We start from the raw sequence: 16,467 nt of genomic DNA on the forward strand, positions 1-16,467 counted from the left end.
AGGCAATGGGAGGCAAGGAGGCTAAGAGACAGGGTCAGGAAATTGAACTGCGTGGAGCCAGTGCAGAGCCTCTGATGGGAGGAAGGAATTCCAAAAGATTGACTGGGCAGCGATATGGAGGGTGGATAGCGGGGAGGCTTGAGGCAGGGAAACCAGATAGGAAGTCCAACTATAGGCTGCATGAGAGATAAGCGCCTGAGGTAAGGGCCCAGCAGTGAGTGTAGAAAGCAAGGAGGTTTAAACATTACAGCTGAGTTGGAGTGTTGAGTTACACAAAGAATCCATTTGTTCTCTTAAGCTTTTGGCCTAGAGTTACCACTGAAATGGATTTAAAGAATTCAAGATTACAAAGTTGTTTTTCTTTTTTTAAAACCAATCTACTAAACATTTGAAGACATGGAGAATTAAAAGTCAAGTGTTAGCTTCCATGTGAACATCTTCAAGAGTTTTCCGGGCAGGAAGTGGGCAGATGGAGATAGTGATGTGCTGGTAAATATTTAACAACAAGCTGGGAGTGGAGGAGAGCCCTGATTGGTGGCATTTGTCCATTTCCAGGCTTTAAAATCCTCCCACAACCACTGATTTCAAGCTACCAGTATGATGTCAACCAGCTTGCACAATTCCAAAAAATACAATTGACCCTGGGAGGCTATGTGAGCTGGCTCCAGCACACTCCTGAATGGAGGCCCAGTGCCAGGAAATGGATGGAGCCGCTAAGGCAAGAAGTGGGTAGTGACACCCCTCAGCACTGGTCCAGGGTCCCAGCGAGAAGCCCAGGGTGCTGACGGCTTTGAGTAGCTAGCACGTAACACTTCTCAGAGTGGTAAGTGGAGAGCTGGGGCTTGTTCCAGGGCCCCCCATGCCAAGAGGATCATTTCACATGATACAGGAGAAGTGAAAAGGCAAGAGTCTTATACTAAGAGGAAGAAGAGCCAGTTTCGAGTCCGTCACTCAGCTCCACACTGTCTGTGCTTAACTGTACCAAGACTCAGTCCCTTGTCATTAAAATGAGGATGGTATTAGAGAAGGCAATGGCACCCCACTCCAGTACTCTTGCCTGGAAAATCCCATGGACGGAGGAGCCTGGTAGGCTGCAGTCCATGGGGTCTCGAAGAGTAGGACATGGCTGAGCTACTTCACTTTCACTTTTCACTTTTATGCACTGGAGAAGGAAATGGCAACCCACTCCAGTGTCCTTGCCTGGAGAATCCCAGGGATGGAGTCGCACAGAGTCGGACACGACTGAAGTGACTTAGCATTGATCAAGTCTCCAGCAGAATGCACAGCCCAGAAGCATTCAACACGTGTCAGAGCTTCTCCACTCCCTCCCCTCCTCCTATTTCCCACCCTGAAGCATTCTGAACGTCTCCCCTCCTCATCTAGGGTTTACGCTGGCCCAGGCCTTGTATCTGCCCAGTAGGACCCATCCTCCCTCCCTCAGGATTGTCTCCCACACTCAGTGGAGCCCGGGAGTGGTGTTTGTCTGTCAGTTGCAGAGAGAGAGGGGAAGGGAAGCTGCCTGTGATCCCCTGGGTTTTCTCCACCCTGCTATGGACCCTGACAAGTTGCACTACCTTGTCCTTGGAGTCCAGTATTTTTTTTTTTTTTTTTTTAATGTTTGGTTGCGCTGGGTCTTCGTTGCTGCGAGGACCTTCTCTAGTTGTGGTGAGTGGGGGCTACTCTTCACTGCAGTGCTGGGGCTTCTCACTTTGCTGGCTTCCCTTGTTGCAGAGCACAGACTCTAGGCAGTCAGACCTCAGGAGCTTCAGCATGTGGGCTCAGGAGTTTGGGTTCCCGGGCTGGAGAGAGCTGGCTCAGTAGCTGTGGTGTATAGGCTTAGTTGGTCTGCAGCATGTGGAATCTTCCTGGGCCAGGGATCCAAGCCCTGTCTGTCCCCTGCATTAGCAGGCAGATTCTCTTCCACTGTTCCACCAGGGAAGTGAAGCATTTTTCTGATAATTTTTCCCTTTGACTTGAAATTGAGATTCTGTTACCTATAACCCAAAGACCTGAGATGCCCTAATGATCTTTCTTTTAAAAATCTGGTTCAGATAAAAGACTGGGAATCAAATCTGGATTGTGACCTTGGGCAAGTCCAAGGGTTTTAACCTCCTTGGTCTCAGTTTCAGATAGTTTGCCTGTGCCCCAAGAGAAACTTAAAGGGTTATTCTCTAAAAGTTATTTTTTTTTAAATTATGAGTAAAAACCTAATTAGTATAGAAGATACAGATATGTATGTTATAAAGAGGAAAATGAAACAATCTATTATCCAAAGACTCAGAGATGATTTCTAACACCAGTTTTATTTATATCCCTCAACTTTTTCAAGCCATGATGTTCTACATGGTCTTATAAACTACTTACCTCAGAAATTCCTCATTAAAGATTTTAATTAGTAATATATTCAAATGTTTAAGACCAAATAATACCAGAGACCTTACAATGAAACAAGTTACCTGCTCCACCCCTCCCCATCCATGGTTCTGCTCCCCCGAGACAAATTCTAAGCATTTCTACTTAGAATTCATTTGGAGGTTACCTCCGTATTTCTAAGTAAGATGCTATTTATTGATTTAACTTCAGTGCTTTCTATTGACTTCCTTATGTAATAGATGAGGCATCAGCTCATTTCTACCCTGTTCCTATCTCCTCCTCCAACTCTTCTAAATATATTTAAATGACTATTTTCAGAGTTAAACCCTGGTCTCTTCTTCAACTTCAAAGAACACAATTAAGCCCCCATTTCCTGCTCCATCGACTACAGACAGTATCTCTTTGCTCCTCACTCCTTCCCTCCCTCCCTCCCACCTCTGTCAGCCTGTTCCATACTTTTACAGTTTGTTCTGACAGCTTTGTTCTTGTTTGTTTGTCTAAGGTTGATCTAAGAGTAGAAGGCCAGAAAATAGTGTTTCTTTTATTTTGGTGATGTAAACAGAGCTCACAGCAGATAAAGGAGTGAACTAGGACCACATTTCTTTATGGGACCAATGTCCCTATTCAACAGAGAATATTTCTGAAGTAAATTTATTCTTTTTTCTTTACATTCCACCAATTTCCTTTATCTTAGCCTCATATCATGTTTTCCAAGCTTTTGATCACACTATTTTTCTATGGGTTCTATTTCCTTTCCTCCCTAAAAACAAAACAAGAAGCCTCTCCCTGCAGCTCTCTGTAGTTCTGTCTCCCTGCCCTTATTTCCTATGGGTCTGCTGCACAGGACCATTATTCGCTGCTTTCATTGATCAGAGTCACTCTTTTCAAGACCATGATAGCTTCCTCTTTCTTAGTTTACACTCTCATTTTGCTGGAAAGTGTCCTTGAGTCACTGTTCAGGATAAACTATACAGAAGGTAAAATTTATAGAACTTGCCTACTGAAAATGCCTTTATTGTGCTCCACTTGATTAATCAGTTGGCTGTGTATTAAATTCCAGGTCAAACATCACATTCCTCAAAGCAGAATCTGTTTTTATCTCTCTGGAATCTTGTGACCCTGGTCTTTATCTTTTTTTTTTTTTTTAAATTGGAGGCTAATTATTTTACAATATTGTGGTGGTTTTGCCATACGTTCACATGAATTAGCCATGGGTGTACATGTGTTCCCCATCCTGACCCTCCCTCCCTGGTCTTTATCTTGTATTGAGAGTTTTCAGAGATCAGGTCCAGGTGTGAATCTTTTCTCGATTATTGTGCCGGGCCTCTGTGGGTCCTATGAGCAAAGACACATGCCCTTCTTCATTCTGGAAAATTATTTATCATTGTTCTTTTATAACTTCCTTCCTTTTGTTTTAACTTTTTCTTACTGGAATTCCTGTTACTTAGATCTCAAACCTCTAGATCTTTTGTATTTTCCATCATGCATTTTTTTTGTTTTAAAATCTCTTAAAATATTTTTAATTATGAAAGTATGATTTAAAAATTTTAAAATCTTAAAATCTATACTTGGAGATTACAACTTCATCATCTAACCTTACTAGGGTTATTATTTTGGCAAGTAAATTTTAATTTTAAAGAATTTCTCTTGTTCTGTTTCTTTCTCATAGCACCCTTTTCTTGTTTTTACCACAGTGATGTATTTTCCCAGTTGTCTCTGAGGTTTTTTAAGAGTATTTGTTATTTAATCCTCTCCTGCTCCATGAATTATCTGTTTCCTCTAGAATCATGTTTGCTTGTTGGTTTATCTTTTTTGTACATTTTCCCTATTGTCAAATTTCCTCCATATCTGTTTACTCTTGGTTTTTCTTTTAATATTTAAGGTTGAGGTTGAAGCAATAGGAGGCTGATGGGAAGTTTAAAGAACATGGGCAGAACCTCTCAGGTTTCTCTCCAGGGAAAGGTGGCAGAAAGCTAGTTTTTTTGTTCCTGTGAAGGATTCCGAAGGACAGGAGTGCAGAAGAATCCACTCTGAACTTCCAGGCTCCATATTGGCTAACTGAATTCCCCCCAGGTGGTCTGTACAATCTTTTCAGAAACAAGCCCTCCAATGTTGGACTTAGAGAAAGTGACTGGCACCTGTCTAGTGTCCAGTCTGGGCAAACAGAGGTGTTGCATATGTAGAACTTCGGCAGTTTTCAGCCCACTTTCCCTTCCTGCTTTCTGAGATCCTTTGCATTTCCATGCTGAGGCATCTCTCAGTGTCTGGACAGACCGGAGCCTCCGTTGCCTGTAGCCTCCCCCATCTGCTGTGTTCCTCCATATTCACCCAGCCCTTTCTGTTTCCAAGAAATTTGCTCAAACTTCAGCTGATGGCCCTTTCCTGCTTTCTTCTTTGCTGTCAGTCTGTATCATTTTAATCCATTCGTTGTTGTTTTAATGACAGTCTCAGAGGATGAGTGCAGTTGCTAAGTCCTCTTGTGGTTTAGTCACTGCCCTGTCTGACTCTGCAACCCTATGGACGATAGACAGACTCCTCTGTCCATGGGATTTCCCAGGCAAGAATACTGGAGTGCATCACTTTTTCCTTCTCTAGAGAAGCCCTGGGAAGCCCAGGCTAAGTCCAAACCTGAACTTGGAGCCTGAAATAGCCTTAGCTGAATGGTACTCCATAGGGCTTCCCAGGTGGCGCTAGTGGTAAAGAATCTGCCTGCCAATGCAGGAGAAAGATGCAGGTTCAATCCCTGGGTCAGGAAGATCCCCTGGAGAAGGGCAACCCTCTCCAATATTCTTGCCTGGAGAATCCCACGGACAGAGGAGCCTGGTGGGCTACAGTCCATAAGATTGCAAAGAATCGGACACAACTGAAATGACTTAGCATGCACATGGTACTCCATAGCAAGGTTATACCTTAAACTGTAGCAAATGTGTAAACAATTTTGTGATGAAGATCCAGGTAGCTAAATCTTCACATGCAACCATGATTATTTATAATAAATTGTGAGAATTACTGCATCAAAATGGAAGCACCTATATTTTTAAAAAATAAAACATACATTTACCTTAGAATCCAACCATTCCAATCCTAGGTATTTACCTAGAAGAAATGAAAACACATTCTCATACAAAGACTTGTTCACAAATGTTCACAACAGCTCTATTCTATGCAAGATAGCTAAAAGCAGAAAACAACCTGGACATCCTTCAGCTGCTGAATGGATAAGCATATTTTTGTATACAAAAAAATTTTCATAAATAGCAACAAACTATTGATAAATCATCACAACATTAATGAATCTAGAAACATGCAGAATGAAAGAAGCTAGATACAAAAGAGAAAACAATATACTATTCTTCTAATTTATATGAAATCTGGAGTAGGCAAAAATAATCTGTCATGGTAGAAAGCAATTAGTGGTTGCCTGGGGCAGGGGTGAGGGAACAGGAAATCTTTTTGGGGTGATGTAAATATTCTATATCCCGATTGAGGTGTTGTTTGGAGGGTGTATATTTTTAATCAAAACTCATCAAGCCAAAGTATATGCTTAAAATAGGTGTATTTTGAATGCAGATTATATGTTCATAAAGATGGTTTTCAAAGTAAAAATATTATATGTATTTCTAAATTATCCTTATAGTTTTTTCCCATTATTTTCTTAGTATTTCTTATGACACCTTCTTAATATGTTGTCATTACCAAAAATAAAAAGTAAAAAGAAACTTTTACAGTCATTTAAAAGGGAAATTTCAGCATAATCTCACACTGCCTTTCACTCCCACTCCACCCCAAGTTACAACCACAATGATCATTTGAGTGTTTCCAGACTATTTTATAAATATACCAATACAGAGCTACATGAACAATGTGTATAGAAATAGGATAATACTATATACGTATTCTTGAAACTTGCATGTAACATTCTCTAGCTTTTGCCTGATGCAGTGGGCCCGACTGGTTTCTGTGGTAGTGACTAGAAGGTGTCCTGCACATAACAGGCCTTTACATGTTAGCTACTTTGTCTTCAGTTCAGTTCAGTCGCTCAGTCATGTCAGACTCTTTGCGACCCCATGAATCACAGCACGCCAGGCCTCCCTATCCATCACCAACTCCCGGAGTTTACTCAAACTCATGTCCATCAAGTTGGTGATGCCATCCAGCCATCTCATCATCTGTTGTCCCCTTCTCCTCCTGCCCCCAATCCCTCCCAGCATCAGGGTTTGTCTTCATTTGCTGGTGAACATTTCCTCTTGCTTCAAGAGAAAATATTTTACCAACATTTTCAGTTCATTTCTTCCTCTTTTTTTTTTTACTAACATTACATTTTTTTTTCTAACTTTTAACTTAAGTTCTTGCAGCCTAAATTCTTTCTACTACCAGAGGGGAGGTACTTCTAGGTGGGGTTCTGGGGGGTGGTCAAGACTGAATGATGAGAGACTTGTTGTGGATTAAGGGTGGAGTTGTAGGGGGTTTGGCTGCTACTGCTAAGTCACGTCAGTTGTGTCTGACTCTTTGTGACCCTAGGGACTGTAGCCTGCCATACTCCTCTGTCCATGAGATTCTCCAGGCAAGAATACTGGAGTGGGTTGCCATGCCCTTCTCCAGCCATCTTCCCAACCCAGGGATCGAGTCTGCCTCTCTTAAGTCTTCTGCATTGACGGGCGGGTTCTTTACCACTGGCACCACCTGGGAAGCCCATCCAGGGTTTGCGGGAGGAACGGTAAAGCTGTCTGCCAGCAGAAGAGGCTCTGGTCTGCACAGTCTCTGACTTCATTTAATTTTAAGTTTTCACCCACCGCCTGTGTGGGATGCCTCTTTCCCTCCACCTCGTCAAATTGAACACCGTGCCCACTGTATCCAGTCCCTGAGAATGCAGGGCCACTGCCTGAAACACCTGCTTCTTCCCCTGACAGAGCCATGGGCCGCTTACATGTTCAACCATGAGCACTTTCCCAAGAAATAAACCCCAAGGGCATGTCTGAAAGGGTTACCTGAGAGATGAGTGGAATGTAGGTTTCTAAACTGGAACAAAAGGATCATCTGGGAAGTGGTGGAAAATGTAGCTTCTCAGACCCCCTTCTACATTAGTCAGATGTAGGGCATACTGTGGGTACCCCACTTGGAGGAATGCTGGACTAGGTGGTAAATAAAAATGTTCAGTCTTCAAAGTTGAAAGAGATGTGGACTGATTCCACACGCAGATAGATGCAGAAGGGTTGCAGCTCCCTCCTCAGCCTAACCCTGGGATTGAATTACAGTTCAGATGGTCCATTTCACTCCATTCCTTGTCTCTGTGGGTTCTGTCTCAGCTTGGGAAATCTGGAAGAAAAACATCTCTTCCTTTTGACCTAAAAATTGCATTCCCATGCTTCAGGAGGGCCTGAAATGGCAACCCACTCCAGTATTCTTGCCTGGAGAATCCCAGGGACAGAAGAGCCTGATGGGCTGCCGTCTACAGGGTTGCACAGAGTCGGACATGACTGAAGTGACTTAGCAGCAGCAGCAGAGTTGCCCTTGGGTCTCTTTCTTCACCCTTTCAGGAATGTCTCTGGTTTAAAAGTTTAATTTTTGACCCTGTTCAAGTTAACTGTTGCTATATGAAAAGACACCCAAAGCTTAGTGACTTAAAACAACAACGTTAATTTGTTTTGCTTACGAATCTGCAGTTCAGGCAGGCCTGAGCAGGAATGGTTTGTCTCCACTCGACATGGTCCCACTGGGGCTGCTCAAATGAGAGTTGCATGACCCACCTTGGAGATGGTTCCCTTACACTTATTGGCAGGCTGGAGCTGGCTCTGGCTGGGAGCCCAGCTGCGTGTGTGGGCTGGCTCCTTTGAACATGGCTCTCTCTACAGGCTGCTTGAGCTCCCTCATAACATGGAGGCTGGGCTATAGACGTGAGCATCTCAGAGAGCAAGGCATAATTGCATGGTGTTTTTGTAACCTAGCTTCAGAAGCCACATAGTGTCTCTTCCATCATACTATGGCTTCAAGAAATCATGAAGTCCTCAGTTCAAGGGGAGGGAAAGTAGCCCCCATCACTTGATGAAAGCAGCGTCAAGTTTACATAATTAAAAAACCAGGAGGATACAAAATATTATTGCAGTTATCTTTGGAGAATAGTTCGTCAGTAGGCTCTGATCTATTTTTAAAATTATGTATATAGGTTTTTCTGATGCATATTCACTGAAAGTGTTAGTTGTTTAGTCGTGTCTGACTCTTTGTGACCCCATGGACTATGGCCCACCAGGCAGCTCTTTTCATGGAATTTTCCAGGCAAGAATGCTGGAATGGGTTGCCATTCCCTTTTCCAGGGGCTCTTCCCAACCCAGGAATTCAACCCGGGTCTGCCGCATTGCAGGGAGACTCTGCTATCTGAGCCACCAGGGAAGCGTGTTCACTAAATGCTGTTATTTCTATTTTATTTCATTTTATCCTCTTCACAACCCTACAAGGGAGTTATATTCCTTTTGGCACATCCAAATACTATCCATACATATAGTCGGTTTACCTGACACAGTGTTTTAAAAATCATGATTACATATGTGAAAAAATTATGTAAATATCTGAATTTCTGACTTTTCTTCACAATTTTCAGAATATTGAATATGTTTAGGCTGGGTTTTCCTCCTCTCAGCAATGGGCTGGATCTGAGTAGTGGGGGCCCCCTTCATAAACTCCCATCTGTGATCCATTTGCCACAGTCCCCACCACTCCCTATTACCCTTCAACTGTAACATTTTATGCCTCACAAGCACTTGATTCTGAGGCTTTCTGCTTTAGGAAAATACACCCCAGTTCTACCATAGAAAAGTAACAAATAATACTTTTTTTTGGTTTTTAGTTTTCTGTAGAGAACTCCTTTGGGGGTTTCTTTCTTTTCCAGTTTGACCTCTCTTTGGAGGAAGCCAAGCAGGTCACTGTTTCTTGTCTGAAGGACATCTGCAGCTCTGCTCATTTGAAGAACACAACTGAGTGATCTGCCCTAGTTCCCAGAACAGTCTTGATGCTCAGTTCCAGTCCCGTCCCCCACCCCACCCCGCCCAGACGGGCCCTTCTGGGAATCCCCACGACTGAGCAGAATTCTCCTTGAGACCTGGAGTTCACTGTCTGTACTGCCTGACAAATGCTGCATCCCCATAACATTGGAATTCTCAACAAGGGTAAGGGAAGCTCGTACAAGGAGCACCAACGTCAGAGTTTTCCAGCATCACAACCTCGCCCAGCGCCAAGTCTGCACACAAAGACTGTCTCACTGGAAGATAAGTGTCCAGTGTTCACACCACTATTCAGGACCAGCTCTGAATACTCCTGGCACAGTGCTCACTTTGTCTTTTCAGGGGCACTTGGTTTTGTTTCCAAAATGTCAACAGATAACTGTAAGTGTTGATTAAACAACCAGAAAAGTACAGCCTAGGGAGAGAATCTCTCCACCTTCCTCTAGCCCTTCAGAGGAGCCGGGCCCACCCTGAAAGGGCAGCAGGCAGGTGCAACCGGCTGGGCCCACGCTGTGTAGTCAGGACACCTTCCTCTCTGGGGCTTGAGTTTCTCTGCAGCTCTTTAATGCTAGGAAGAACTGCTCACCCTCAGCCCAGAAGATGCCTAAGAGTAGGAAGGACAGAGTGGTTTCACTGTCTGTCAGTGGGTTCAGCCACCTGGCTAGAACATTCCCCACAGCCCCTAATCCATCACATTCCCCAGCCCTCTCCCCATCAGTAACCAGGGTCCTAAATTTTATGTTATCATTCACTTGCTCTTCATTATAGTTTTGCCATCTATTTTAGAAATCTATTGCTATTCAAAAACAACCATAAAACTTAGTGGTGTAAAAGTAACAATCTTTATTTTCCTCCCAATCCTGCAGGCAGGATTGTGTAGGAAAAACTCACCTGTGTCTCACACGGCATCAGCTGGGGCGGCTCACCTGGGGCCTTTTGGATCTATGTTCTTCCATGACGTGTTCGCTGGCTGGCTGTTGGAGCTGGGCTGAGGCCTGGGCCTTCTCACAGCATGGTGCCGAGCTCCCAAGAGAGAAAATTACACAGAAGCTGTGTGAACTTTGGCCACCTAGCCTCAAAAGTCATATATCATCTATTAGTCGAAGCAGCCACAAAGTCCCACCTGGCTCAAGGGGCAGGGTCACTGCCTGCACCTGTTAATGGGAGAGTAGGCAGGTTCTGGAAAAACAGGTGGGACCAGAAATACCCTTGCAGGCTTTTTGGGGAAGTACCACCTACTGGACTATTAATGTAGGTACTACATAGGTAAAATATTATTTGATTTTGCACGTTTTATTTTTATTTTCAATTTATTTAAAAATATATTTATTTTTGGCTGTGCTGGGTCCTTGTTGTTGTGCTCAGGCTTTCTTTAGCTGTGGTGAGCAGGGGCTACTGTTTGTAGTGATGCATTGACTTCTCATAGCAAGTCTTTTCTTGTTGCCGGAGCACTGTGGCACTCAGGCTTAGTTGCCCCACAGCACATGGAATCTTCCCAGAGAAGTGATAGAACCCATGTCACCTGCATTGGCAGGCAGATTCCCAACCACTGGACCACCAGGGAAGTCCTGATTGTGCATGCTTAAAGCTTTATTGAAATATTGATACTAAATATTTGTCGTTGTTAAGTTGTGTCCAAATTTTTGTGACCCCGTGAAGGCACACCAGCCTTCCCTGTCCTTCACCATCTCCCAGAGCTTGCTCAAACTCATGTCCATCGAGTTGGTGATGCCATCCAACCATCTTGTCCTCTGTCATCCCCGTCTCTTGCTGCCTTCAATCTTTCCCAGCATCAGGGTCTTTTCTAAAGAGTTGGCTCTTCACATCAGGTGGCCAAAGTTTTGGAGCTTCAGCATCAGTCCTTCCAATAAATATTCAGGGTTGATTTCCTTTAGAATGGATTGATTTGATCTCCTTGCAGTGCAAGCAACTCTTAAGAGTCTTCTCCAATACCACCATTCAAGAGCATCAGTTCTTCAGCACTCAGCTTTCTTTATAGTCCAACTCTCACATCCATACATGACTACTGGAAAAACCATAGCTTTGACTAGATGGACCTTTGTTGGCAAAGTAAAGTCTCTGCTTTTTAATATGCTGTCTAGGTTGGTCATAGCTTTTCTTCCAAGGAGCAAGCATCTTTTAATTTCATGGCTGCAGTCACCATCTGCAGTGATTTTGGAGCCCAAGAAAATAAAGTCTGTCATTGTTTCCATTGTTTCGCCATCTATTTGCCCTGAAGTTATCAGACCAGATGCCATGATCTTAGTTTTTTGAATGTTGAGTTTTAAGCTAGCTTTTTCACTCTCCTCTTTCACCTTCATCAAGAGGCTCTTTAGTTCCTCTTCACTTTCTGCCATAAGAGTGGTGTCATCCGCATACCTGAGGTTATTGATATTTCTCCCAGCAATCGTGATTCCAGCCTGTGCTTCCTCCAGCCCAGCATTTCTCCTGTTGTACTCTGCATAGAAGTTAAATAAGCAGGGTGACAATGTACAGCCTTTCCCAGTTTTGAAAACAACAACCAGGCCGTTGTTCCATGTCTGGTTCTAACTGTTGCTTCTTGACCTGCATACAGGTTTAGCATACTAAACATATTTTCCTACAACTTTGTTTCCCCCAACAGCTATGAGAGTCATTTATTGTTGGGAGATGTTTATCCATTTTTAGAACTGCGTAATATTTCATTGCATTTGTTTACCACGATTTAGTTGTCCATCCTCTTGTTGGATATTCATATTTTTTCCAGTCTTTTTTCTTATGTGTTATGCTTTTTGTTATTTTATACAGTGCTGCTGTGAACATTCTTGTAGAACTCTGTTAGTGCACAAGAGCCTAGGGCAGTGGTTCTGAACCAGGGGTGATTTTTAGCAATGACAGGAAATGTTCACCAAATATTCCAGACATTTTTGGTTTCTGTGACTAATGATAGGAGCTTTGCTTCTGGCATCTAGGGGGCAAAAGCCAAGGATACTGCTACATATCCTACAGTGCTCAGGGCAGCCCCTTTTAATGAAGGATTATCTGATCCAAGATGTTAATCATACCGAGGGTGAGAAGCTCTAGCTTAGGGTAGGAGGCAATTCCTAGATGATAGGGCATTTGTAGTTTCAACTTTTGTTGTTATTGTTTAGTCACTAAGTCGTGTCCAACTCTTTTGCGACCCTATGAACTGCAGCCTGCCAGGCTCCTGGGCCCAAGGGATTTCCCATGCAAGACTATTGGAGTGGGTTGCCATTTCCAAGTTTCAACTTTATTATATGATATTGAATTATTTTCCCAAGTGGCTAAACTAATTTACACTCTGCCAGAGCAGAATGTTCCACATCCTCTGATATTATCAGTCTTCTTAAATTTTGCCTATTCACCTGTTTTACCTTTTTATAGATAATACCATTGATTAGTAGGAGTTCTTTATATATTCTCCGTATCAGCCCTTTGTTGATCAAATATGTTGCAAATATCTTCTCCCAGTTTGTTGCTTGTCTTCTCACTTCTTCATGGTTTTTCTTTTTTTAATTGTTGTTGTTGTTTTTTGGCTGCATTGGATCTTTGTTACTGTGTACAGGCTTTGTCTAGTTGTAGCATGTGGGCTTCTCATTGTGTTGGCTTCTCTTGTTGCGGAGCATGGGCTCTAGGCTCACAGGCTTCATTAACTACAGTGCATGAACTCAGTAGCTGTGGCTCCTGGATTTTAGAGCGCTGGCTCAGTAGCTGTAGCGCACAGGTTTAGCTGCTCCGAGGCTTATGAAATCTTCCTGGACCAGGAATCAACCTGTGCCCACTGAACTGGCAGGCATATTCTTAACCACTAGACCACCAGGGAAGCCCCATGGTTCTTCTGATAAACAGAAGTGTTTAAAGTTTACAGTTAAGTTTATTAATCTTATACTAGCCTTTAGGCTTGGGACTTGGGGGTATTATTTAAGACAGTCTGTCCTTCTCTGAGGTCCTCACTGCCTTCCAAGCCTGGGAGCCCACTGAGGTCTCAGCCCTTCGAGTTGGCTCCTCTTGGAACCTGATGTTCCTCTTGTTGACCCCAGAGGGGGCTGTCCCTCCTCATCTTCTGGAATGATTGCTGAGGACTTATGGATAGTGGACTTCTGCACTGATTTCCTGACACTGTACTTCCTCTGCTGGCACTGGAGTCCTTCCACGACCTCTCAGGCCCTCTCCACCCAGCACTGAACTCTGCCGTGTGGGGACTGGCCTCAAAATGAGCTGCCTTCTCTGGAGCCAAATTGCCCCCCGCCCCAGTGTCAGCACCATCAAAGATGCCCCTTAGACATCAGCCTTGCTTGGTCTGAGCTCTGATTTTCTATAGTACATGGATCGTTTCATCTGGACCCAGATGGGAAGCATTCCTCTAGCCCTGGATCAGTAACAGTGGAGCTGAAGATGCAGAGTGGTGCCCAAGAACACTGCTTCTCGCAGAAGGGGAGTCCCAAGTGAGCCTCTCTGCTCTGACCATGCACCTTCAAGCCAGGTCTGCCTGTCCAGTGCCCTTAAAGCTGACCACAGTTGAAGGGTAGCCTTGGAGCTCTCTGCTTCATCCATCCATCTGTCTATCCATTTTTTTTTCCATTTATTTTTATTAGTTGGAGGCTAATTACTTTACAATATTGTAGTGGTTTTTGTCATACATTGACATGAATCAGCCATGGATTTACATGTATTCCCCATCCCAATCCCCCCTCCCCCCTCCCTCTCCACCCGATCCCTCTGGGTCTTCCCAGTGCACCATATCTATCCATTTGTCAAGTTTTATGTTGGAGTATAGTTGATTAACAATATTGGGTTAGTTTCAAGTGTACAGCAAAGTGATTAAGTTATACATATCATGGATCTGTTCTTTTTCAAACTCTTTTCCTATTTAGGTTACTACAGAGTATTGAGCAGAGTTCCCTGTGTACATCCTTGTTGGTTACCTATTTTATATTAATTTTTTCAGTAGTAGTTTCTTTTTTAAAAAAATTATTTATGACTGTGCTGGATCTTTGTTGCTATGTGTGGGCTTTCTCTAGTTTCAGTGAGCAGGGGCTACTCTGCATTGCTATGTGTGGGCTTCTCATTGTGGTGACTTCTCAGGTCACAGGGCATAGGCTCTAGGCATGCAGGTTTCAGTAGTTGGAGAGTGTGGGCTTAGTAGTTGTGGCTCCCAGCCTCTATCGTGTGTAGATCTAGTAGTTATGGCCCACAGACTTAGTTATTCCATGGCATGTGAGAGCCTTCCCAGACCAGGAATTGAACTCATGTACCCTGCATTGGCAGGTGGATTCTTAACCCCTGGACCACTAGGGAAGTTCCAGTTATCTATTTTATTTTTTTTTATTTTTTATTTTTTTATTTATTTTTATTATTATTATTATTTTTTTCCAGTGGGTTTTGTCATACATTGATATGAATCAGCCATGGATTTACATGTATTCCCAATCCCGATCCCCCCTCCCACCTCCCTCTCCACCCGATTCCTCTGGGTCTTCCCAGTGCACCAGGCCGGAGCACTTGTCTCATACATCCCACCTGGGCTGGTGATCTGTTTCACCATAGATAGTATACATGCTGTTCTTTTGAAATATCCCACCCTCACATTCTCCCACAAAGTTCAAAAGTCTGTTCTGTATTTCTGTGTCTCTTTTTCTGTTTTGCATATAGGGTTATCTATTTTAAATATGGCAGTGTGTACATGTAAATTCCAAATTCCCAATCTGCCCTTCACGCTAGTACTCCCCCACTAGTAACCATAACTTTGTTCTCTGAGTCTATTTCTGTTTTGTAAATAATTTCATTTGTATCATATTTTTAAATTTCACATATAAGTGGTATCATATGATATTTGTCTTTGATTTACTTGACTCAATATGATGATCTCCAGGTCCATCTATGTTGCTGCAAATGGCATTATTTCATTCTCTTTAATGGCTAATATTCTCCTGTATAAGTGTACCACTTCTTCTTTATCCATTCATCTACAGATGGACATTTAGGTTGTTGCCATGTCTTGGCTATCGTAAACAGTGCTGCAATGAACACTGGGATGCGTGTATCCTTTTGAACTATGTTTTTCTCTGAATATATGCACAGGAGTGGGATTGCTGAATCATATGGTAGCTTATTTTTGTTTCTTAAGGAATCTCCTTACTGTTCTCCACAGTACCTGCACAATTTACATTCCCATCAACAGTGTAAGAGGGTTCCCTTTTCTCCACACCATCTCCAGTACTGTTTGTAGACTTTTTGATGATAGCCACTCAGATTGGTGTGAGGTGGTATCTCATTGTAATTTTGATTTGCATTTCTCTAATAATTAGTGATCTTGAGCATCTTTTCATGTGCCTCTTGGTCATCTGTATGTCTTCTTTGGAGAAATGTCTAGTCAGGCCTTCTGCCCATTTTTTGATTGGGTTGTTTTTTTTTCTTTAATATTGACTTGCATAAGCTGTTTGTAAATTTTGGAGATTAATCCCTTGTTGGTCACATCATTTGCAAATATTTTCTCCTATTCTATGAATTGTCTTTTCATTTTGTTTATTGTTTCCTTTGCTGTGCAAAAGCTTTTGAATTCAATTAAGTCCCATTTGTTTATTTTTGTTTTTATTTTCATTAGGAGATGGATCAAAAAAGATTTATTTATTTATTTTTGGCTGTGGTGGATCTTCATTACTGAACATGGGCTCTCTCTAGTTGCAATGACTGAAGGCTATTCTTCATTGTGCATGGACTTCTCATTGCAGTGACTTCTCTTGTGGAACACAGGCTGTAGGCGCACAGTCTCAGTAGTTGTGGTGTGGGGGTTTAGTTGCTCCATGTGGGATCTTCCCAGACCAGGGATTGAACTGGTATCCCTTGCATTGCAAAGTGGATTCTTAACCATTGGACCACCAAAGAAGCCCCCAAAAAGATATTGCTGCGATTTATGTCAGTGTTCTGCCTATATTTTCCTTTAAGAGTTTTATAGTACCTGGTCTTACATTTAGGTCTTTAATCCATTTTGAGTTTATTTTTGTGTATGGTGTTAAAAGAGTGTTCTAATTTCATTTTTTACGGGTAGCTGTTCAGTTTTCCCAGCACCAATTTATTGAAGATGCCATCTTGTTCCATT

At 42.8% G+C, this 16,467-nt stretch overlaps 1 long non-coding RNA gene across 3 annotated transcripts in view; it reads right to left on the reverse strand.

Moving 5' to 3' along the window:
• LOC133041031 (uncharacterized) overlaps positions 1-10,391 on the reverse strand; it is a 60,324-nt gene extending 49,933 nt beyond the window's left edge. For all 3 annotated transcript variants that reach the window (XR_009689104.1, XR_009689103.1, XR_009689105.1), the window contains exons 1-2: positions 10,260-10,391; positions 5,435-5,469 (exon numbers count right to left, since the gene is read on the reverse strand). This is a non-coding gene — a long non-coding RNA (uncharacterized LOC133041031). The remainder of the gene's footprint in view (positions 1-5,434; positions 5,470-10,259) is intronic.
• Positions 10,392-16,467: the final 6,076 nt, after the last annotated feature.

Source organism: Dama dama, chromosome 20 (assembly GCF_033118175.1).
Source record: "Dama dama isolate Ldn47 chromosome 20, ASM3311817v1, whole genome shotgun sequence".
NCBI lineage: Eukaryota > Metazoa > Chordata > Mammalia > Artiodactyla > Cervidae > Dama > Dama dama.